At 47.1% G+C, this 23,554-nt stretch overlaps 1 protein-coding gene across 1 annotated transcript in view; it reads right to left on the bottom strand.

The window, feature by feature from the left end:
* The window catches only part of FAM107B (family with sequence similarity 107 member B), a 66,599-nt gene extending 48,779 nt beyond the window's left edge, over positions 1 to 17,820 (bottom strand). Inside the window, exon 1 of the mRNA XM_069765177.1 lies at positions 17,689 to 17,820. The gene's annotated coding sequence lies outside the window, so the exon portion shown is untranslated. The remainder of the gene's footprint in view (positions 1 to 17,688) is intronic.
* Positions 17,821 to 23,554: the final 5,734 nt, after the last annotated feature.

The raw sequence follows: 23,554 nt of genomic DNA, 5'->3' as shown, positions 1-23,554 counted from the left end.
CACAGACCGTGTCAAATGAAGACATCTGTATGTGAGCATGTACTGTTTGCGTGGAAAGACACGCCAATTTTGTAGTATCAACATTAATTCCAGGTGGACCTGCTCTTTAATGTTTGGCAAGCCTTTTGTTTTGATATAAATATCACGAGGGTTTCTATTAGCTCACATCCCAGCAAACGAAACTCATGTCAAGCAAATATGTCAAGGTTACCGGAAGGTCAATAAACACAATGACAACCCCAAATTGTGCTCCTATGGTACAGATCAGAGACATGTAGTCACAAGGAGGTGACGTCTACAGACTCACTAGTGAGAAAGATTAGCTTGTGTACAGCTGTGTAATTTACCACGGGTATCAGCCAGACAGCTGATGGTTCACTTCCCACACCCAGTTACTACACAGAATATTTCCAAATATGCGCAGAATGACATGCTTGGGATCAGCGCTAAATGGGGCGTGCGGTCAGGCTGACGGCCAGGCACGGGCAGCATTTTACAGTTACTAGAATGAAAGGCGAGTGCTAGAATTTAAACAGAGAAAGGACATAAAATACCGTACAATAAACCTGCCTAACTAAATAAACCTGGCTGGGCACATTGGGAAAAAGGATGGACATTTCACCTAGGAAGTTATTAAAGGAGGCACTTTCCCATACTGTGCAACAAAGTATAGGACTATGCCTGCAGAAACGAGATCGGTGCCTGGAGGGATTCCCTGCGTATTTAGAACATTGATTGAGTATGCCATACAAGCTTCTTATGAACAGAGGTTCCAGCTCCCAATTTCCAGACGTCAGACTTTGCAGAGTACAGTTACAAATACAGAACTTAGCGTCATTTCTGATTTTCAGCAATCTTGCCTTGCGCAGGCGTGTACTACGGAGGACAGAGAATGAACTTCAATCCAATATTGCGGCCAGCATGCAGCCAGCGGGTAAGGAAAGGGTGAATCAAACACCCGAAAACTCCGCCCACATGACCGAAAACTGGTCCCGCCAAATTCATGTGACAGGTTCCCTTTAAGTGTAGAAAATCTCCCGAGACCATCACCAATTCCATATACCGGTAGTCATGTTGTGTCTCTCTAGTCTCATACTATGTCATGGGCATAATTACGTGTGGTTACAAAGGGGGACTGACTGGTGAAAAAGCCATTTCAACCTGTTAAACCTCATTGTGGGAACGCACCCTGTCGAGTTTCTGATGATGCGTGTTTTCTCTGCATCAAAAATGCAGCATCTTCACGTTTCAGCAAAGTGGATATGATTTCTAAGAGTCTCATGCCCACTGTGCTTCCGTTTATGCAGCATAAATGGATCTGCGATGTGTTTTTCAAATCCCAGCATGCCAATTTCTCTTGCGGGTATGCAGAGTTTTCTCTGAAGATTTTCCCCATAGACTTCCATTAACCCCTTACCGGCATCGGACGTACTATACCGTCCGATGCCGGCTCCCCCGCTTTGATGCAGGGCTCCGCGGTGAGCCCGCACCAAAGCCGGGACATGTCAGCTGTTTTGAACAGCTGACATGTGCCCGTAATAGGCGCGGGCAGAATCGCGATCTGCCCGCACCTATTAACTAGTTAAATGCCGCTGTCGAACGCAGACAGCGGCATTTAACTACCACTTCCGGCCGGGCGGCCGGAAATGACGTCATCGCCGACCCCCGTCACATGATCGGGGGTCGGCGATGCTTGTGAATGGTAACCATAGAGGTCCTTGAGACCTCTATGGTTACTGATTGCCCGTCGCTGTGAGCGCCACCCTGTGGTCGGCGCTCACAGCACACGTGCAATTCTGCTACATAGCAGCGATCAGCAGATCGCTGCTATGTAGCAGAGCCGATCGTGCTATGCCTGCTTCTAGCCTCTCATGGAGGCTATTGAAGCATGGCAAAAGTTAAAAAAAAAAAGTTTAAAAAAATGTGAAAAAAATAAAAAAAACATAAGTTTAAATCACCCCCATTTCGCCCCAATCAAAATAAATCAATAAAAAAAATATCAAATCTACGCATATTTGGTATCGCCGAGCTCAGAATCGCCCAATCTATCAATTAAAAAAAAGTATTAACCTGATCGCTAAACAGCGTAGCGGGAAAAAAATTCGAAACGCCAGAATTACGTTTTTTTGGTCGCCGCGACATTGCATTAAAATGCAATAACGGGCGATCAAAAGAACGTATCTGCACCGAAATGCTATCATTAAAAACGTCATCTCGGCACGCAAAAAATAAGCCCTCAACCGACCCCAGATCACGAAAAATGGAGACGCTACGAGTATCGGAAAATGGCACAATTTTTTTTTTTTTAGCAAAGTTTGGAATTTTTTTTCACCACTTAGATAAAAAATAACCTAGTCATGTTTGGTGTCTATGAACTCGTAATGACCTGGAGAATCATAATGGCAGGTCATTTTTAGCATTTAGTGAACCTAGCAAAAAAGCCAAACAAAAAACCAATGTGGGATTGCACTTTTTTTGCAATTTCACCGCACTTGGAATTTTTTTCCCGTTTTCTAGTACACGACATGCTAAAATCAATGATGTCGTTCAAAAGTACAACTCGTCCCGCAAAAAATAAGCCCTCACATGGCCAAATTGACGGAAAAATAAAAAAGTTATGGCTCTGGGAAGGAGGGGAGCGAAAAACGAACACGGAAAAACGAAAAATCCCCCGGTCATGAAGGGGTTAAGTGTGGAAAATCCACAGGGGGAAAAAAAACGCACATGCAATTTTTATTGCAAGTGCGTTGTGAAAACTTATCAAAAACACATGCAATCCGCACCCAAGTACAGCAATATGGTTTTGTCAATGCAATATGTTTTTTGTTTTGACACACAAAACAGAAAAAATAACCGCATGTTAAATAAACTGACTCAAAAACGCAAGCAACTTAATTAAAATAATAGGTGCGGAAACTTTGCAACATTAAAAACGCACCAAAAGTTAATCGTGGGAACATAGTCTAAGGCCGGAGACACACTAGTGTTTAAATATTCGTTCCAATGTTGATCTAGAAAAGTCGGACGAATGTCATGCGATTTTAATGAGAGTACAATGCGATTTTTATCACTTAGCATCCGCATGACATGAGAATGCAATGCGATTTTAAATTTAGCTTTTACATAGAGTAATTCTCTGTAACTTAAAGATGAACATTTCCTTTGAAAACTTGAACGACAGAAATATGTGAGATACATAACCAATGCTTTGAGTGTAGCTTACTGTATGTGCATTTTAGTAATGAATAAATTAATTTCTTAAAAACATGGCATGGGGTCCCCCGAACTTTTAGTAACCAGCAAAGTGAAAGAAGCTGGGGCTGATGTTTATAGCTAGGGAAGGGCGTAATACCCATGGAGCGTCCCAGGCTATCAATATCAGCTCACAGCTGTATACTTAAGGTACCTTCACACTGAGCGACATTAGAACGATAACGATCCGTGACGTAGCGATATCGTTGTGTTTGACACGCAGCAGCGATCAGGATCCTGCTGTGACATCGCTGGTCGAAGCTAGAAGGTCAGAACTTTATTTCGTCGCTGGATCATCCGCTGACATCGCTGAATCGGCGTGTGTGACGCCGATCCAGCGATGTGTTCACTTGTAACCAGGGTAAACATCGGGTTACTAAGCGCAGGGCCGCGCTTAGTAACCCGATATTTACCCTGGTCAGCAATGTAAATGTTAAAAAAAAAAAAAAAAAAAAAAAAAAAAAACACACTACTTACATTCCGGTGTCTGTCGCGTCCCCCGGCGTCAGCTTCCCTGCACTGTGTCAGCGCCGGCCGGCCGTAAAGCAGAGCACAGCGTTGACGGCCGTAAAGCAGAGCACAGCGGTGACGGCCGTAAAGCAGAGCACAGCGGTGACGGCCGTAAAGCAGAGCACAGCGGTGACGTCACCGCTCTGCTTTACGGCCGGCGCTTACACAGTGCAGGGAAGCTGACGGCGAGGGACGCGACAGACACCGGAATGTAAGTATGTAGTGCTTTTTTTTTTTTCATTTATAATGGTAACCAGGGTAAACATCGGGTTACTAAGCGCGGCCCTGCGCTTAGTAACCCGATGTTTACCCTGGTTACCTGGGGACTTCGGCATCGTTGGTCGCTGGAGAGCTGTCTGTATGACAGCTCTCCAGTGACCACACAACGACTAAACAGCGACGCTGAAGCGATCGGCATCGTTGTCTATATCGCTGCAGCGTCGCTTAATGTGACGGTACCTTTGGTCTTTCCTGCTAATTAAAATGGGGGACCCACCCCCCCAAAAAATGACGTAGGAGCCTCCTATAATAACCAGCACAGGCTAGGCAGACAGCTGGGAGCTGATATTAATAGCCTATCAAGGGGTCATGGATATTGGTTGTTTTTTTATTTCATTTTTTTATTTATTTTTAAATTTTAAAAAAAAGTCAGTATATTTTAAATAAAGGACTTTATTCAAAGTATTTTTAATTTACATTATGACTATGGAGTTAGTAATGAGAGTGTCTTATTGACTAACCCCTGGGTTTGGTGTCACTAGCCAATACAAAGCTGACATCAACCCCAATATTATCACCCCATTTGCCAATGTACCAGGGCAAGTAGGAAGAATAAGTCTAGGCATTATCTTATGAATGCGCTTTTTTCTGGGAAGGCCGAGAGCTGATAGTTATAGTCTAGGAGGTGGCCAGCTGTCTAGCCTTTGCTGGTTATTAACTATATTGGGTGCCCCACATTTTTTGTTTGTTTTGAGGAGTCCCCCCTTTTTACGGATTGTTTTTCACAGATGGATGAATCAATAAATTACAAAGCTGTTTATATACTTTGCAAGGTTAAACACTTACATTACACGGTTTGAATGAAGCCCAATATGTATGGGGGTGCTGGGCAACTGATTGTTGGGAGAGACCTCGATTGGGCACTTCAGATTTTGGAACCACTGCTCACTTTGTTCTCCTGGAGACAAGCCAACAAGTTTCTCGTATAGAGAAAACAGGAGCCCTCATCCAACAGCCATTGGATGTGTACAGGGGCCCAAAATAATTACGGTATATTCATGCTTGTATCTCTATCCCATTAAAGAAACGGCGTGCTCGGACCTGGACTGTCAGGAAACACGGGTTCTCAATACTAAGCAACAATCCATAGCAATGTACCGTAAGTTTCTGTAGAATATGAGAAGTTAAATTATCCCCAATATTTCCTACTTTATTCTATGTGACGGAGGGTGAACTGTCTAGGGGTCCCTCACATCTCAGACCTACTATAAGGAACCAGGTACGGTATTTCCTGGAGCTGAAGAACAAAAGGCACATTGACACCTATTAAGAACATTCACGTAGTAGTTTTATTGCTTCATACAGCCGTGTGTTTGTTTTCGGTTTTATCAGTTTGTAGAATAGGAGCAGCAGGATATTGTAATTCATTAATCTGCTTTTTGGCCTCCACTCAATGAATTTCAGTCCAGTACATTATGGCATACAAACATTTCTATGTCACAGAATTAATCAGAGATTTGACTGCTCTGGATGAACAATCCCGGCTCCTTTATAAACTGTGCTGGCATATTAAAACAATCTACACCTATAATAGAATACCACCACCACATTGCACAATGACATAACTGACCTCTGTGGCTCCCTGTTACCTATTAAAAAGCCTGACCGCACAAAAGTTAAAAATTACTTTACATGGTACATGTGATAGAGGACAGATGCAATATTAAGAAGGTATTATCAATAGGGAAAATGGATAAAAAGTGATGCCAAGTAAACGGAAAAGTAACGCAAAGCTCATTCTCCAAGGGGTGTATGAAAATGATACTTGGGATCTCATAGGTTGCTGTGAGCAACAACTCATTTCCTTTCCTACATAATTGCATATCGGTGATCAAATATTGCCTTTGTTATCACAGCAACCATAATAGAACAGCTTTGAAATAAAATGCTAACTGTGCTGTAATTGGCAGCTATTGGTCATTTTTGCTATATTGTTAAACATCAACATACTTGCTTATTATAGGTGGTGTCTGGTATTAACGCGAATGGGCCATAAAATGACAGCGCACTATGGGCAGTTCTTATGGCCAACAAACAGTTCCATAATTAGACAAGTTTCCGGTCATCGCTTTGAACCTTGGTACGGGAAAAAAAGCTACGGTATTTTTTTTTTTTTAAGCTTTGATAATCAATATAAAAGGGAATCTGTCAGCAGGTTTCTGCTATGTAATCTGAGGACAACTTTAGGTGAGGGTTAAGACACTGAATTCAGCTATGCGTCACTTATGAGGCTGTGTGCTGTTGCTCACTTACACTGAAGGTTTCATCAACAGGACATTATCATTGCTGTGACTAGCTGGCGCATGGGTTCTTGTCCCACTCCTGTGATGAGCATCTCACTGTCTATAGACAGCGTCCATACAGAGCCTGGTGTGGGCGAGGTTATATTCCTCAGCTCTGCTGCATTGCCAAATCTAAAAGCTCTGATTTTATCTGAATGGCTTCACCCAGTAAACTAAGTAATACATAGTTTTAATCAGGGTCTCTGTCCCTACATCATGCTGCTCTCAGATAAGGTAGCAAAAACCTGCTGCCAAATTCCCTTTAAGTGATACTTGTCAGGCGATTCACATTGCATGAAATGCAGCTCCAGCCAGGCGATTTTTCTAAATATAAAGTTATTAACAAAAACAATGTGCTGAACACTCCATAATTCTACCTGACAAAACCCAATTTTTTAGCAAAACATGGGCTCAAGCCTCCAGATTGTGAGAACCCAGTAAGCAAAGTGGGATCCCACAACCTCCTGCGGCCGCTCTCCCAGTGACAGCACAATATCTCGCCCTTTGTGCCATCATAGCGCTGCTGCATCATTAGCTAAGATTGACATCTGACAATAACGCGCTTTCAGTGTGAAAGCGAGACCCTGCATTGCATGGCAGTATCCCGCAAAGCCAGGCCCCTTCAGGAGACATTAGGGAAAGTGCACATTTGTCAATATCTTATATTTTGAAAAATCACCAGTCTGGGGCTACCCACTGTTATTACGGTAATTAAAAAAGGGCTGCTCGTTTGGCGAAAGGTGCTCCTTACCAAGAAACAGTGATTAGAACGGACAGTGACGTATAGATGCCCGCAATGATGGCACCACCTTTCTCACATTCCTGCTGCCCATAGTTCTGGCAGCGTGGATCACCTGACAGGTTTCCTTTACGACCTCATATGCAATGAGCCCTTAGCTGAGACACGCACGGATCAGACATCATGGCTGCAGTCCAGAAATCACATCTAGTACACAGTGCTTGTTCTCTGCACAATGAGATATGATAAGCTTGTAGCAATATTTCTCATGTCTCCACGTAAACGCGAATAAAATAAGTCCATTTGCACAGCGTTTGAAGCTTATGTGAAGTTTCCACTGCAGCGCTGGCACCTTGGAGCCTGAACAAGCTCCGGCCTGGAAATGACATTTAGTACTTTGAAGAACAGCTGAGATTTTATGACTGAATGGAAACCTCATAACAAATTTCCATATACTGACTGTACAAAGCATCGGCTCACAACTCACCAGGCACAGCCCAGCAACCTGTGACTAGGGCGGATGGGGCAATACTAGACATGCTGGAATATGTAGTCCTCTCGATTCAGAGACCACCATAGATTGCAGCTATGGAGGCGATGCAGATCAAGACGGAGTCAAAAATTCCAGACTCTACTGAAGTGCGTTAAAATAGTGAGAACATGCGGAAAGTGCGCTGATCAGCAAGTAGCACCGACGCATTCTGGGTAAGGGTGTTCTATGCACCAGAAACGCGTCGGTGCTACTTGCTGAATAGTGAGAACATGCGGAAAGTGCGCTGATCAGCAAGTAGCACCGACGCGTTCTGGGTAAGGGTGTTCTATGCACCAGAAACGCGTCGGTGCTACTTGCTGAATAGTGAGAACATGCGGAAAGTGCGCTGATCAGCAAGTAGCACCGATGCATTCTGGGTAAGGGTGTTCTATGCACCAGAAACGCGTCGGTGCTACTTGCTGAATAGTGAGAACATGCGGAAAGTGCGCTGATCAGCAAGTAGCACCGACGCGTTCTGGGTAAGGGTGTTCTATGCACCAGAAACGCGTCGGTGCTACTTGCTGAATAGTGAGAACATGCGGAAAGTGCGCTGATCAGCAAGTAGCACCGACGCGTTCTGGGTAAGGGTGTTCTATGCACCAGAAATGCGTCGGTGCTACTCGCTGATCAGCGCATTTGTTCTCACTATAGTAATGTACTTTTGTAGTCTGGAATTTTTTTAATCCTCCTTGTCCTGATCTCCTTAACCATTTGATGTCCATGGCAGTGACTGTGAGCTGGACTTTTCTATTTTTCTGTTACTGAAACACCTTGTATTAAATGCACCATATCTGTGCCTGCACTAAGCAGTATGGATATATATGCATGCAGGCCTACGTGCCAAGAAATCAATCTCATCACATAATTAGGTTATCATGCAGAAATGCCATCATTTGCAATCTCTTACCCTTCGATTTACTCACTTTGACAGTCAGAATTGATTTTTTAAGCATTAGAGATTTGCAGCAATGTAAAAGACCTATTTTACTTGGAATTCATCTAGGAAAATTACATTTATAAATAGATTTTTTTTTTTAAATATACATGATTGAAAGGCGAGGTCTGGTTTATAAGATCCATTAACAGGGTGATGCCTTTTGACAGTCCTGTCCTACTTGGTACACCTTTTAACCATTCTCCAATTAAGCCAACAGTGAGGAACAAACATTTATGGAACATTAGGCTACAACTAAATGAAACTTGTTGGCTGTCACTAGTGATGAGCGAGTTTGCTGTGAAAAGGTGTTATCCGAGCACACTTGGATGCTAATACAGTGTGTCCATAAAGTCACGGTGCACTTTTGACCAGTCACAGGATCTATTTATAGTTTATATTTTGGCGCCTTTTCTCTGGCCCAATCATATCCGACTTCTTCATGAGGAGAGATAACAAGAACCAATCAAACACAAACTCATTTAAGCTGTTGCTGAGCCGCCAGTCAGATTAACCCCTGATAAACGGAACTCTGACTAATACACTGCCAGGTCTGTGTTATCATGCAACCACAAGCTTATGCCAGCTGTGTGGTTTTCCATGCCAGTCGAGATGTGGACGGTACACAGGAAAGTTCAGTGTGTTCTGTGGCTCGCTAAATTCAAATCTGTGACCAAAGTGCTACGTGAATATTGGCACATTTATAACGAAGTGCCACCACATAGGAATAGGGGTAAGCAGTTGAAGGAAACCGGCAGTGTGGTGGAGAAACCCCGTGATAGGACCATTTTTTTATTTTGCGGAGCGGTCTGTGACGGCAAACTTGTATCTTGACATGTTGGAATTGTATGCAGTGCCACAATTTCCAGAAGGTGTCATCTTTCAGCAAAACTGCGCTCCTCCACACTACGCCACTAATGTTCATGAGTTTCTGGATAGAACATTCTCCCGTGGTGGATAACCAGGGGTTCTGTCAAGCCAAGGCCACCACAATCCCTGGATCTGACGCCCTTAGACTTTTACTTTTGGGGTTATGTGAAGCAACAGGTTTACATTGAACATATCAACGACTAATCACATAAAACAGAGAATCACAGACGTTATTCACTCTGTTACACCAGACGTCCTTACCCATGTGTGGCAAGAACTTCACTATCCTTTGGATGTGTGTGGGGCAACAAATGGAGCCCACATCGAACTACACTGAATAAGTATGAAACTGGGAGAGTTTTTCTTTTATTTGGAGCAGATTTCACATTTCTATCATTTTTTGTTGCTTTCCAGTGACCGGTCAAAAGTGCACTATGACTTTACGGACACAAAGTAGAGAGTATAGAATATATTATTTGAGCGCACCGAAGATACTCTTATAAGCATACAAGCGTGCTCGGATAACATCTGATCACAGCACGCTCGCTCATCAATAATCATTTAAAGGGAATCTAAATCACCATGTCCTTGCCAGCTAGCATGAGAGTAGCAACAGAGATCCTGATTTTAGTGATGTGTCACTTATTGGGCTGCTTGGTGGAGTTTATACAATCACTGTTTTATCAGAAAGAATCACTAAAGGACGCAAACCTGCAGCCATATATAATTATCCATATTAATGAGCTCTGTATAACTCCGTCCCCATAAACGATTGAAAGCTTAGTGTGTGAGCTATGCATAGGCAGAAAGCTGTCAATTAGCGGTGTGGAAGGAGTTATACAGAGCTCAGCATTCAGAGAACAGGTAGTTCTGCAGTAGATAAAACTGTGATAAGCAGTCCATTAAGTGACACTGGAATCTGGGCCTTTGCATCCTGTTGCCATCAGATGAGGTAGCAGAAACCCGGTGACAAGTTCTCTTTAAGCAGTGCACTATAATGAAAGTGGCAAACACTCTGCTATTAACATGCCAAGAAAAGCGACATTTTTGTAGGGGGTTACAGCTACTGTCTTCTATGGAAGCTTTAAGTTCAGGGCTGGAGCCACTGATTTATAGAATTTTGGATGGAATGGTTTTACTAGGACTAATATATGTCCTGTTCTAGTGTTAGTCAGAGGGGCACTAATTGGTGCAGTGCATAAGTCGCAGTGCAGTTAGAACTAATATTACTAGCCAACCGAAGCACCGAGATGCCAAAAAAAAAAAAAATCACTCCATGGCAGCCACAGACTAGGGCAAGGTGCCAACTATATGCAAAGGGTTTTATTACTAGTCAATACATAATCTCAGAGACTGTGGGGATTTATAGGCGCTGTGTTCTACAGAACAAAAAAACGTCCCACCAAGGAGTTTGTATATTCTTCCTCACACCCGCCAAAGATCGGGAATTTAGATTGTGAGCCCCTGTGGTGACAGTGATGATTAGGTCTGTAATGTATGGGAAGTGTGTTATAGCCACTTAAAAGCCTCATTCCTGAAAGGGGGTCGGGGTCCTGAAACCCCTACCAGTATATAAAGTCACAGGGCATGGAGGCTTAAGAAATTAGTGAGACTCAGAATCCGGACCCTCATTAAAAGTCACCTTAATCGAGGAGCTACACCATGTAAAAAAGTATAAAAGCATAGCTCCCTTTTAACATGAAGTTATATACCGGTACATATACACAAGCTAAGAATACTGTATACACAGCAATTATTAGAGACCTTCCCTGACCGTATAATCATACCTGCCCTCTGGTGAGGAGGAATGCATCGCCCATCCCAGGCCAAAGCCTCACATGGAATGCTAATATGACGTTATTAGGTGAAAAGGATAAAAGCGAAACTCACACCTACATCCACATTACTAAACCCATATGGAGTGTCAATCAATATTAGTGCTGGAGCGGCCGGTAGCAGAGGCTAAGACTAGCCACAAGGGCCAGGTGCACTATCCCGGGACTGGGCCGTCAATGCTGGGATGGGGCGCAGCTCTGACCACCTTGTACCAATGCAGGTAACAGGTAGAAAGGTTTCCTAAACTCTGGTAAAACACTGAGATCCTAATGAGTCTGCGCTAGGAAGGAGCGGATACACCGAGATTCCAATTCGGCAAATCCTGCAGATTACACAGCAAGATTCGATTAGCAGCAAAGTTAATTGATACCAATTGAACGTTCCTTGATATGTGCTGGGGTCTTCATAAGAAGCATAGGATGTGACAGAATCCTCACAGCTTACCTGTCCTACCATCCCTGCAGACAAGATGTCCAGTCCTTCGTGACCCTTTTTACCTCACCACAACATGGGTATCCTTTTCACCTTAGGCCAGGGCTTCAAGCAGGACTAGCCCTCTGAAGACCCTACTACACACGGTGCTATCGCGGCAAACCTGGTGACATCAAAACGCGAATCACTTGGGTGACAGCACGGCCGAAACCTTCTGGAAGTCAGGACCATAAGTGAAGAGGAAGCACACGACGCAGGAAGGAGATAAGAGTGAGGCGGAGGACTGGATGACAGGCTGCGAAGTCAGCTTAACATGAGGGCTATGAAGGTTTTGGGGTTTTTTTTTGGTGGGGGGTTGGAGGTTAGTAGTTTTGTGGCCACAGCTGGCCAGTGTTATACTTTTCTCATGCTGATTCGGTATCAGTCTCCGCATGCTGCCAGTGCATCTGATAATCGGATCACGCACCCATACAAGTCTATGGGTGCATGTGAAACATCAGACTGCACTCTGTTGTCATCCGAGTGCAGTCCGACATCTGCAGATAGAGAAATTTCTTTCTCCGTCCCTGTAATGCGATTCTCTCATGCGAGAGAATCGGTGCATGCTTAGGTCACACTTGGATAAAACTCTGAGGGTCATAGAATGCTGTAGATAAGACCCTGATGCCGGTGGGCATAGCTCAGATACGATTTTTGGGGTGACAGTGTCCCTTTAAAGAGACAATTAGCACACGTGACTTGGTGATCGGTCCTTTTTAAAGTGTCTTGGGTTCAAAATGTTTTAGGCAGTGAACCCATGAGGAGCTTCTAGTGAGTTTTTGCTGCGCCATTTTTCACTTTCATTCCCACTGTATTTCTTTTTTTTTTTCTAACCGCAGAGTAAACTGGCCTGGGGAGCGCAAATCCACAACGTTAATTTCTGTTGTGGGTACGCGGAGTTTTATGTGCAGATTTTCCTTATAGAATTGTTTTAGATGCGAGAAATCCCCAGATTAATAAAAAAATAAAACTTAGATATATGTGTAGGGAATTTGTGTTGCGGAAACGCACTAAGAATGCAAGTAATCTACACGTGTCTGTATCAATAAGGTTTCATCAAAGCCAAATACCAAGAAGTATCAAAAACAAAGCAGCTTTATAAAAAGCATGAGACATCAAAAAGAAAAAGCAGCATTTAACAACCGAAATAAAAAAATAAAAAATAAAAAAAAATGCAAGTAACCTAATTTACATAACAGGTGCAGAAATATTCTCCAAATCCTCATAGGCTATATTGTGAGGCGAAATTTTAACCCCGCGCGTTCCAATTCACCAAACAATTTTGCCCCTATCTACATAATGGGAAAAAATGAAAGGAAAAGTGTAGGAGGCAAATTGACAGCTGCCAGATGTGAACAAGGGGGACTTAAAGAGTGAGAGCGATGGCGCCAAAGAGTATATACCGTACAGTTGCTAAGGTGGGGCCTCGACATGGGATACTCACCACACACGGGGATATGAACACACACAAAATGCGCCACACACTACCACGTGCTTGAACACATATTACCCTCAGCACACATTTCACCACAAATACACCAACCTCGCCACATAAAAGTCAAAACACAAAAGTCGCCACTCAAAACTCGCCACGCGCAGAACTCGCCACATGCAAAAACTAGGCTCTTGCAAAACTCGCCACAAGTGCAAAATTCTCCTCATGAAAAACTCGCCACATGCAAAACTTGCACACGCGGAAAAATTGCCACATGCACAAAAGTTGCAACACATGCAAAAGTTGCCTCACACAAAACTTGCACATACTCCAAAGGCACCACACATAATACTCGCAACGCGCAAAACTTGCTGCACACAACTTGCTACACTAACCTGTCACATGCAACTCGACACACAAAGAGTTGCTACACGCATGTCGCCACACGCAACTCAACACACACAACTTGACAAACGAAACTCGCCCTAAAACACACACAAGTCTGGTAAGTCTGGTATTATCCTTCAAAAATAAAAATCTGATTAATAAGCAGACAAACTACAACAATTGCACCATATAGGAAATACGGCAGCTGTCAGTCACATGACCTGTCTATTATGTGTATGTGTGAGCTAATATATACTGCCAGGGGGAGGGCTTCCTGTTGGCTGGGGATTTATCAGGCTGCCAATTTAGCTTACAAATACTGAGGTAAAAATACTGAGCAAATAACGTGTGAACGAGGTCTAATACAGGAGGAGATGACACACAGGTATATACTATATACAGGGGAGATGACACACAGGTATATACTATATAGAGGAGGAGATGACATATAGGTACATATATATACAGGAGGAGATGACATACAGGTATATACTATATACAGGAGATGACGACATACAGGTATATGCTATATATAGAAGATGACATGCAGGTATATACTATATGCAGGAGGAGATGACACTCAGATATATACTATATACAGGGGAGATGACAGGTATATACTATATACAGGAGGAGATGACATACAGGTATATGCTATATACAGGAGATGACATACAGATGTATACTATATATAAGGGAGATGACAAACATGTATATACTGAGGTGATGAGGTGAAAATGAGAGGTGTGAGTGCAAAATGAGAGGAGTGAGGAAAAATAGTGGAGTGATCAGAAAATGACAGATGTGAGGTTGAAATGACAAGTGTTAGGGGGGAATGAGAGGAGTGAGGGAGAAAATGAGAGGTGTGAGGGAGAAAATGAGAGATGTGAGGGGGAAAATGAAAGATGTGATTGGGAAAATGAGAGGCGTGATGGGAAAATAAGAGAAGTGACGTGCTATAACTAACCACAGATATTTACTATGCCCAGGCAACGCCGGGCTCTTCAGCTAGTATAGAATAAAAGCCGAAAGTGGAAGATACAGTAGTAGACAGACTGAAAATAACCCAAAAAGTTACACGATCAAAATTCGCTCTGAAACACATAGCTGCACACAGTCCACGGTACAGACTGGTGACAAACAAGTCATGGCGCAATGAAGGAAATGGCGGCCGGCACACAATAACCGTCTGTCTGTGCTTTCCAACTGTAATTCAGTTTATTTTAGGATCCATACTAGACTTTTTTTCGGCAGCATGTCAATTCTTTGTGCAGATTCCGCAGAGTTCTACATCTGCTCCTCAATAGGAATCGGCACTTGTAAAACCGCAGGTGGAATCTGCACAAAAACCGCAGCAAACTCGCGGTAAAACGCAGTGCGTTTTACCTGTGGATTTTGTAAAAACGGTGCGGAAAAATCTGCACACGAATCCGCAAGGAGTGCACATAGCCTAAGGCAGCATTGGAGGAATGCAGAGGCCTTTAAGATGGTCAGGATCGGGAGCGAACTGTGTGCTCGAGCAATCCAGCCAGTTTCTGAGGAGCTCTTACAAGCTCTTTTAGAGTTCTGCCTAAAATTGGGAATTTTGGGCCCCATTCTCTGGATCAGAAGGTGTCTAATCGGTGTGAGCCCCAACAATCAGCGTGCAGCTCGCCACAGCTAGTCATGAATTAGAAGAGAGGGAGTCTCCACGCTCCATCCAAAGTTGAAACTTTTTCAAGTATTTCACACCGCCTGAGGAAAAGAGTGATGAATTGGGGTCTGCTGATCGATGATAAGTGTTGATTATATGACAACCCCTTTAAGTACGGTCGTGTCAGGAACTGCTATTCTGATGACAGACAAGTCCAGGCCCAGTGGTGTAGGGGCACCCATTACATGACGGCTTATTTTTGGATGGGCCAATGTGATATCCCATTTCATGTTCAAAAACAGAGTGGTCGGTGATTAGGGGTTGTGGGTCCCCACTCAGGACTGAATAATGTGCAGACAGACACCGGAGGGTTATGATAACCGCAGCACGCTCTAAACAAACTGCGGGGTGAACTCAGCGCAAGGACGCCATTTGGGCAATTATTTTCCATCTAACTCTTTATGGATTAACAGAAGGAAACCGTTTGGGGACGCTTCTTAGGAAAGTGCTACGGAATATGTTGGAGCTATGGAATTATTATTACTGCACCAATCTGAAGACTTCCGAAATGTCAGTCTAACGATCAGACACTGGGAAGCCGGCATCCTCAGACAATAGCAGCAACTGGTTGACCGGTCCTGTTTGGCTTCCCAGCCGGTTGACAGTCAGGATGTGACGGCGCATTACTGGTCTAACCAGACGTCCCCATTATTCCTGCACCAGCATCGCATCAATCTTACAGGAAGTCTGATATTACAGTTTCGTTTGATTCATGTTGCTGCTCTTTATGAAGTCACATTTCTGTGCAGCAGGCAGCCTGATCACAAGGACTGCACATCACCATTAGCTGCTTATGGCTCATCCTCCCCTCGCCCCCTGGGAGGCTGAGAGGTGATCAGATGGCACAATGGCTGGTAACACTGTGCACAAAGTTCCCATCACACAGCCCTTTACACTGTGTGCTTGCCCTCTTACAAGGCAGCACCATATGTCCCAGGCAGCACGCTGCAGCCACCGACCCTCTCCCCAGCTGCAGCCACTGACCCCCCTCTCCTCAGCTGCAGCCACTGACCCCCCTCTCACCAGCTGCAGCCACTGACCCCCCTCTCACCAGCTGCAGCCACTGACCCCCCTCTCACCAGCTGCAGCCACTGACCCCCCTCTCACCAGCTGCAGCCACTGACCCCTCTCTCACCAGCTGCAGCCACTGACCCCCCTCTCACCAGCTGCAGCCACTGACCCCCCTCTCACCAGCTGCAGCCACTGACCCCCCTCTCACCAGCTGCAGCCACTGACCCCCCTCTCACCAGCTGCAGCCACTGACCCCCCTCTCCCCAGCTGCAGCCACTGACCCCCCTCTCACCAGCTGCAGCCACTGACCCCCCTCTCACCAGCTGCAGCCACTGACCCCCCTCTCACCAGCTGCAGCCACTGACCCCCCTCTCACCAGCTGCAGCCACTGACCCCCCTCTCACCAGCTGCAGCCACTGACCCCCCTCTCACCAGCTGCAGCCACTGACCCCTCTCACCAGCTGCAGCCACTGACCCCCCTCTCCAGCTGCAGCCACTGACCCCCCTCTCCCCAGCTGCAGCCACTGACCCCCCTCTCACCAGCTGCAGCCACTGACCCCCCTCTCACCAGCTGCAGCCACTGACCCCCCTCTCACCAGCTGCAGCCACTGACCCCCCTCACCAGCTGCAGCCACTGACCCCCCTCTCACCAGCTGCAGCCACTGACCCCCCTCTCACCAGCTGCAGCCACTGACCCCTCTCACCAGCTGCAGCCACTGACCCCCCTCTCCAGCTGCAGCCACTGACCCCCCTCTCCCCAGCTGCAGCCACTGACCCCCCCCCCCCCAGCTGCAGCCACTGACCCCCCCCCCCCCAGCTGCAGCCACTGACCCCCCTCTCCCCAGCTGCAGCCACTGACCCCCCTCTCCCCAGCTGCAGCCACTGACCCCCCTCTCCCCAGCTGCAGCCACTGACCCCCCTCTCCCCAGCTGCAGCCACTGACCCCCCTCTCCCCAGCTGCAGCCACTGACCCCCCTCTCCCCAGCTGCAGCCACTGACCCCCCTCTCCCCAGCTGCAGCCACTGACCCCCCTCTCCCCAGCTGCAGCCACTGACCCCCCTCTCCCCAGCTGCAGCCACTGACCCCCCTCTCCAGCTGCAGCCACTGACCCCCCTCTCCCCAGCTGCAGCCACTGACCCCCCCCCCCCCAGCTGCAGCCACTGACCCCCCCCCCCCCAGCTGCAGCCACTGACCCCCCTCTCCCCAGCTGCAGCCACTGACCCCCCTCTCCCCAGCTGCAGCCACTGACCCCCCACCCCAGCTGCAGCCACTGACCCCCCACCCCAGCTGCAGATGGAGCAGAGTTGGGTTGTCATTCACCGATAGCACACAACCATGCAATAACTTCAGCTCTGCTACATCTGCACTCCCCGTCATCGTGACACTTCTCCCCTCCCCAATACCTTCAGTCTCACAATGAATCAATAGTAATCCATACATGATCCCTGCACACCTACCTCCCGTCCAGCTAGCGCCCTGTCTGTGAGGGTCACCCCGCAGCCTCCCCCGTTGTACACTCTGCAGCCCCGCTGCCGCCTCACAATAACCTCCTCACTCACAGCACAGAGCCCTCCAGGGGGAGGAGAGGGAGTTCCCGGCCCCGCCCCTGCCCGGCTCCGCCCCGACGACCAGCACTCTCCAGCCCGGCGTCCTCCCGCGGCGGCTGCTGTCATGTCTGCAACCAATTAGCTGTAATCTGTGGATGATTTCATCGTATCAGCCCCTCGTGTCTTCTCAGGCATCTGGGTAATTGTGCCCACCCAACCCTCTGTAAAGGCGCCCACTGCCCCTCCTAAGTACCCACCCTGAACGGCACATGGTTAATAAATATAGAATTAACTAGATGGTGGCCCGATTCTAACGCATCGGGTATAGTAGAATATGCATGTCCACGTGGTATATTGCCCAACCGCGTAGTATATTGCCCAGCCACGTAGTATATTGCCCAGCGACGTAGTATATTGCCCAGTCACATAGTATATTGCCCAGCCACGTAGTATATTGCCCAGCCACGTAGTATATTGCCCAGCCACGTAGTATATTGCCCAGTCACATAGTATATTGCCCAGCCACGTAGTATATTGCCCAGCCACGTAGTATATTGCCCAGCCACGTAGTATATTGCCCAGCCACGTAGTATATTGCCCAGCCACGTAGTATATTGCCCAGTCACGTAGTATATTGCCCAGCCACGTAGTATATTGCCCAGCCACGTAGTATATTGCCCAGCCACGTAGTATATTGCCCAGCCACGTAGTATATTGCCCAGTCACGTAGTATATTGCCCAGCTACGTAGTATATTGCACAGCAACGTAGTTTACAGCACAGAGCCAAGTAGTATATTGCCCAGCCACGTAGTATATTGCCCAGCCACGTAGTATATTGCCCAGTCACGTAGTATATTGCCCAGCTACGTAGTATATTGCACAGCAACGTAGTTTACAGCACAGAGCCAAGTAGTATATTGCCCAGCCACGTAGTATATTGCCCAGTCACGTAGTATATTGCCCAGCGACGTAGTATATTGCCCAGCCACGTAGTATATTGCCCAGCCACGTAGTATACAGCACAGCCCACGTAGTATACAGCACAGCCCACGTAGTATATTGCCCAGTCACGTAGTATATTGCCCAGCCACGTAGTATATTGCCCAGCCACGTAGTATATTGCCCAGCTACGTAGTATATTGCACAACAACGTAGTTTACAGCACAGAGCCAAGTAGTATATTGCCCAGTCACGTAGTATATTGCCCAGCGACGTAGTATACAGCACAGAGCCACATCGTATACAGCATCAGTGGGCACCAAAGAGTGTTGAAGAAAAGGTAAAAAGCCTTTGGGCCACTGATCTCACACTGTAGACATATAGAACAGGGCGCCACACATCAAAACCAGGTATCTCCAGCCTGGCCAAAATGGGTTCTGGACATCAGAACTGGCATCAAAGTGGGCAGACAGTCAATTTTGGCCATTTGAATAAGTAATTGATGTTTTTAAGGGGTTAAATGAGTTACTTTGGGCCACTGATCTGACACTTAAAATACACAGCTAGTGATGCCCTGCATCAAACTCAGGTCCCTCCAGCCTGGCCAAAATGGGTTCTGGGCACCAGAACTGGCATCAAAGTGGGCAAACAGCCCATTTTCACAGATTTGAATAAGTATCTGATGTTTTTAAAGGGTTAAATGACTTTGGGCCACTGATCTGACACTTAAAATACAAAGACAGTGATGCCCTGCATCAAACCCAGGTCCATGAAGCCTGGCCCAAATGGGTTCTGGGCACCAGAACTGGCATCAAAGTGGGCAAACAGAAAGCTGACAGAAAGCCGTGCGCGCCACCGTATTAGACTCCTGGGGGCCCCCCTGGGACTGGATCTGATTCCCCAACATCACCGTGAGTTTGTTCCTGTTTGGTGCACATGTTAGGGCCTAGTGTAGGCTTCAATAGTCAGTACACGGGAGCCGTGTGGCCTGCTTAGTAAAGGCCAGGGAGGTTATACGTAGAGTAGCATTATCACTTGTTTATTGTTTACATTTGCTTGTTAGACATATTTTGAGTCTGTTCTAGCTGGAGCACCGTGCTATTTTACGGAAAAGATAAAGTTTATAACTCTTGTAAATTGTCTTTTGCCATTGTATACCCCTGTTTGCATCTTCCTCATTCACTTCATTCCTTGCCTTCCAATAAATCTACCCTTTGTTGCTCGCACCTCATCTTGTGCACAGTAGTCTTCCTGCACCGTGGTGGTCTCCCGGCCATCGCTTCAATTGGCGCTGCTAGCAGGGTACTGTCACCAAGATGGAGGCAGCAGACAGCAATGGCGGGAATGCTAATGTTAATGGAGATGCTGTGGGCATTGGTGGAACCCCTGCAAGGACACTCCCTATGGGCACCATATTTAGTGTGCTACCAAAGTTTGACAGCAAGAATATGCCACTGTCCGACTGGGTGTCCCGGCTGCAAAGCACCCTGAAGATTTATAACATCAGCCCAGACCTTGAAGTAGACATTGCGTTAACTGCTCTAGAGGGAGAAGCCCATAGAAACGTCTGCCTACAACCAGAACTCACCCGCAGTACCCTGAAGGAGCTAGTGAAGTTCCTGGAAGAGATTTGCGGCGAGACTGCTAGCGCCAGACACATTCGCGCCAAATTTTTCTCTAGGCTGCAGAGGGAAGAAGAAGGAATTTCTCAGTATTCAACAGCACTGCAAGAAGTGTTAGCAGAGGTGCAGAGAAAGGAGGCAGATGGATTTAGCGGTATGGGCTCTAAAGACCGGATACTCCGGGAGCAATTCATTCTGGGACTGCACAGCACATCCTTGAGGCGAGCACTGTCAGAAAGGGTCCGGGCAGATCCGGCTCTTACGTTTCGTCAAATCCTGGCGGAAGCAGTGGCCCGAAGTGAAGAAGAGAGCTATGCGTCTGGGGTGATGCGCGTCCAGGGCACCAATACCAGAGGGGACCCAAACCATCAGGAGATGCTGGTCCAGGTGGTGCAAGACTTGCAGCGGTCCCTTGTCAACGTGCAAGAGAAACGGACCCAGATGGAGCGAAGAGTGGGGGAACTACAACAGTCTGACCCACCGTACTCATGCAACCATTCTTCAGCCCGACCGATAAAGGATCAGTTGGAGCAAGCCCCCTCCCGTCAGGCATTGGAGGCACGAGGACAGGCTCGAGGTACCCCCCGGCGAGGAGGAGGCATCCAATGCTGGGAATGTGGAGGACGGGGGCACCTTGCCAGAGACTGTCGGAACTATACTGAAGGCCAGCGGAAGCCGCCGTTAAACTACCAACCCCCGCAGTAGTGCGGCACTCTGCGGGGGAGGCGAGGAGAGAGGTCGCTCCATATCATAACAAACACTTGATTGCTGGGAGCCCCATCCTACATGCTGAATTCGAAGGAGTTCTAGTGGATTGCCTGATAGATACCGGGTCACAAGTGACAACAATGCCAGAAGCGTGTTTCAAGCAGCATTTCCAGGACCTGGCCAAGCCAGAAAAAGAGACATTGATCCGGTTGTTTGCTGCCAACCAACAACCGATCCCGGTCACAGGGGTCGTGTGGATGAATATTCGAATCTGTGGGCAAGAAGTTGGGAGAAAAGGGATCCTGCTAGTCCCTGAACCTATCAAGGAAGATGTGCCTGTAGTACTGGGAATGAATATCCTATGTGAACTCGATCAGATTATGTTTACCAAACGGGGACCTGGATATTGGAAGAAGGCTACTACACATAAGCCTACTCAAGAAGCCCTTCAACGACTGATCCGCGTCTGTGGGACGCAGAAGAGTGTGCCATCAGACGTTAGGGGTGATCAGGGCTCCTGGTAAAGAACCTGTAATCCTGCCTCACGAGCGAGAAACTATAGTATACCTTCCAGTGGGGACTCACTGCAACCTTGACGGGTTGGAAGTGGTGGTTCAGCCTGTGGTAGGTGGAGGAGTGGACCAAGAATTCATGATAGCTCGTACGATAGCTGTGGTCCAGCGAGGACATGTCCCCATAAGAGCTTTGAATGTGGGCCCCAGGGGAGGTCACCTTGCCACGAGGGACAGATCTGGCCCTGGTGTACCTACATAAGGGTGAAGTGGTGAGTCAGAAAGAGATGTCTTTATCACCGAAAGAAGGCACGGGGTGGACTCTAGCAGTTGCTGTAGGGGACGAAGAGATGCCTTCCCCAGAGTGGAGTGGACGGGTCATCCTTGATCAAATGGAAGTGGATGTGAAGGTTCTGGGCCCTGAGCGTGTGCAAGCAATGGAAACTATGCTGTGGGAAAATCAGGCCGCATTTGCCCATCACGCCAAAGATTTCGGCTGTACTGAAGCCATCACGCATGAGATACCGACTGGGGAAGCTCGTCCAATTCGAGAACGATACCGGCAGATCCCGCCCAAGATGTATCAAGAGGTGAAAACATTACTGAGGCAGATGCTGGATTCAGGAATGTGCAGAGTAGTCAGAGCCCTTGGGCAGCCCCGGTGGTGCTCGTCAAGAAAAAGGATGGGACCATCCGGTTCTGTGTAGATTACAGGAAACTCAATGCCTGCACTGTTCGAGACTCGTATCCGTTGCCCCGCATCGAGGAATCCTTGACAGCATTGGGGAAAGCCAAGTACTTCTGCACCCTGGACCTAGCAAGCGGATACTGGTAAGTAGCCGTGGCAGAGGAAGACAAAGAAAAAACCACCTTCATCCTCCCTATGGAGCTGTTCGAGTTAAACCAGATGCCCTTCGGGCTCTTCAATGCTCCAGGCACATTTCAACGGCTGATGGAAAAGTGTTTCGGAGACTTAAATTTTGAGGCTACTCTGATCTATCTGGATGACATCATTGTGTTTTCGGCCTCATTCGAAGAACACTCTGCCCAGCTTGGACAGGTACTCGGAAGACTGCGGGCTCATAACTTGAAGGTGAAGCCAAAGAAGTGCCACCTCTTCAAGAGAGAGATCGAGTACCTGGGCCACATAGTGTCACAAGATGAAGTTCTACCCTTGCCAGAAAAAGTGGCTGCTATCCAGAAGTGGCCAGTCCCTCAAACAGTGAGAGAACTCCAGGCCTTCCTGGGACTCGCTGGGTACTACCGCCGGTTAAAGACTTCGCAAAGGTGGTGGGTCCTCTCAATGAGTTGCTGAGGGGGACCGCTGGAGTGCCGAAGACCCAGCGGATCCTCTGGGCACAGGGACAAGACAAGGCCTTCCAGGCTATGAAGAATGCCCTTACCTCAGCCCCGATTTTCGCCTACGCAGACTTCGATCAACCGTTCCTGTTGTACACAGATGGTAGCCTTCATGGAGTCGGTGCAGTACTTTCTCAGATACAGGATGGACATTATAGAGTCATCAGGTATGCCAGCAGGTCCCTGCGATAAAGCAAAATAAACCCTCACAATTACAGCTCCTTCCGGTTAGAGCTCCTGGCCCTGGTGTGGGCCATGACAGAAAAGTTTGCAGGCTTCCTGACAGGTACCAAGATTCAAGTTCGAACAGACAATAATCCCCTGGCCCACCTTGAGAATGCTGAAAGGGGGGCCTTAGAACAACGGTGGGTGGCTCGCCTAGCCAAGTTTGACTTTACCATCACTCTGCTACCGAAAACGCAAATGCTGATGGGCTGTCAAGAGTGACTGTGGAGACTCCAGTGGGGGATCTTGATGAGCAACTCGAAGAGGAGGAAACCCCAGACTTTCATAAGTTTAAGCCCCCAATGGTTGCGGCCCAGTCAAGAAGGGAGGCCTGCGCATTACCCCGGTCCCTGGGGAGAACCAATGAGGAATGGGGACACGTTCAGGATGAATACGAAGGGCTGAGACAG

Source organism: Ranitomeya imitator, chromosome 4 (genome assembly GCF_032444005.1).
Source record: "Ranitomeya imitator isolate aRanImi1 chromosome 4, aRanImi1.pri, whole genome shotgun sequence".
NCBI classification, from domain to species: Eukaryota; Metazoa; Chordata; class Amphibia; order Anura; family Dendrobatidae; genus Ranitomeya; species Ranitomeya imitator.
This window is presented reverse-complemented; position numbering and strand designations above follow the sequence as displayed.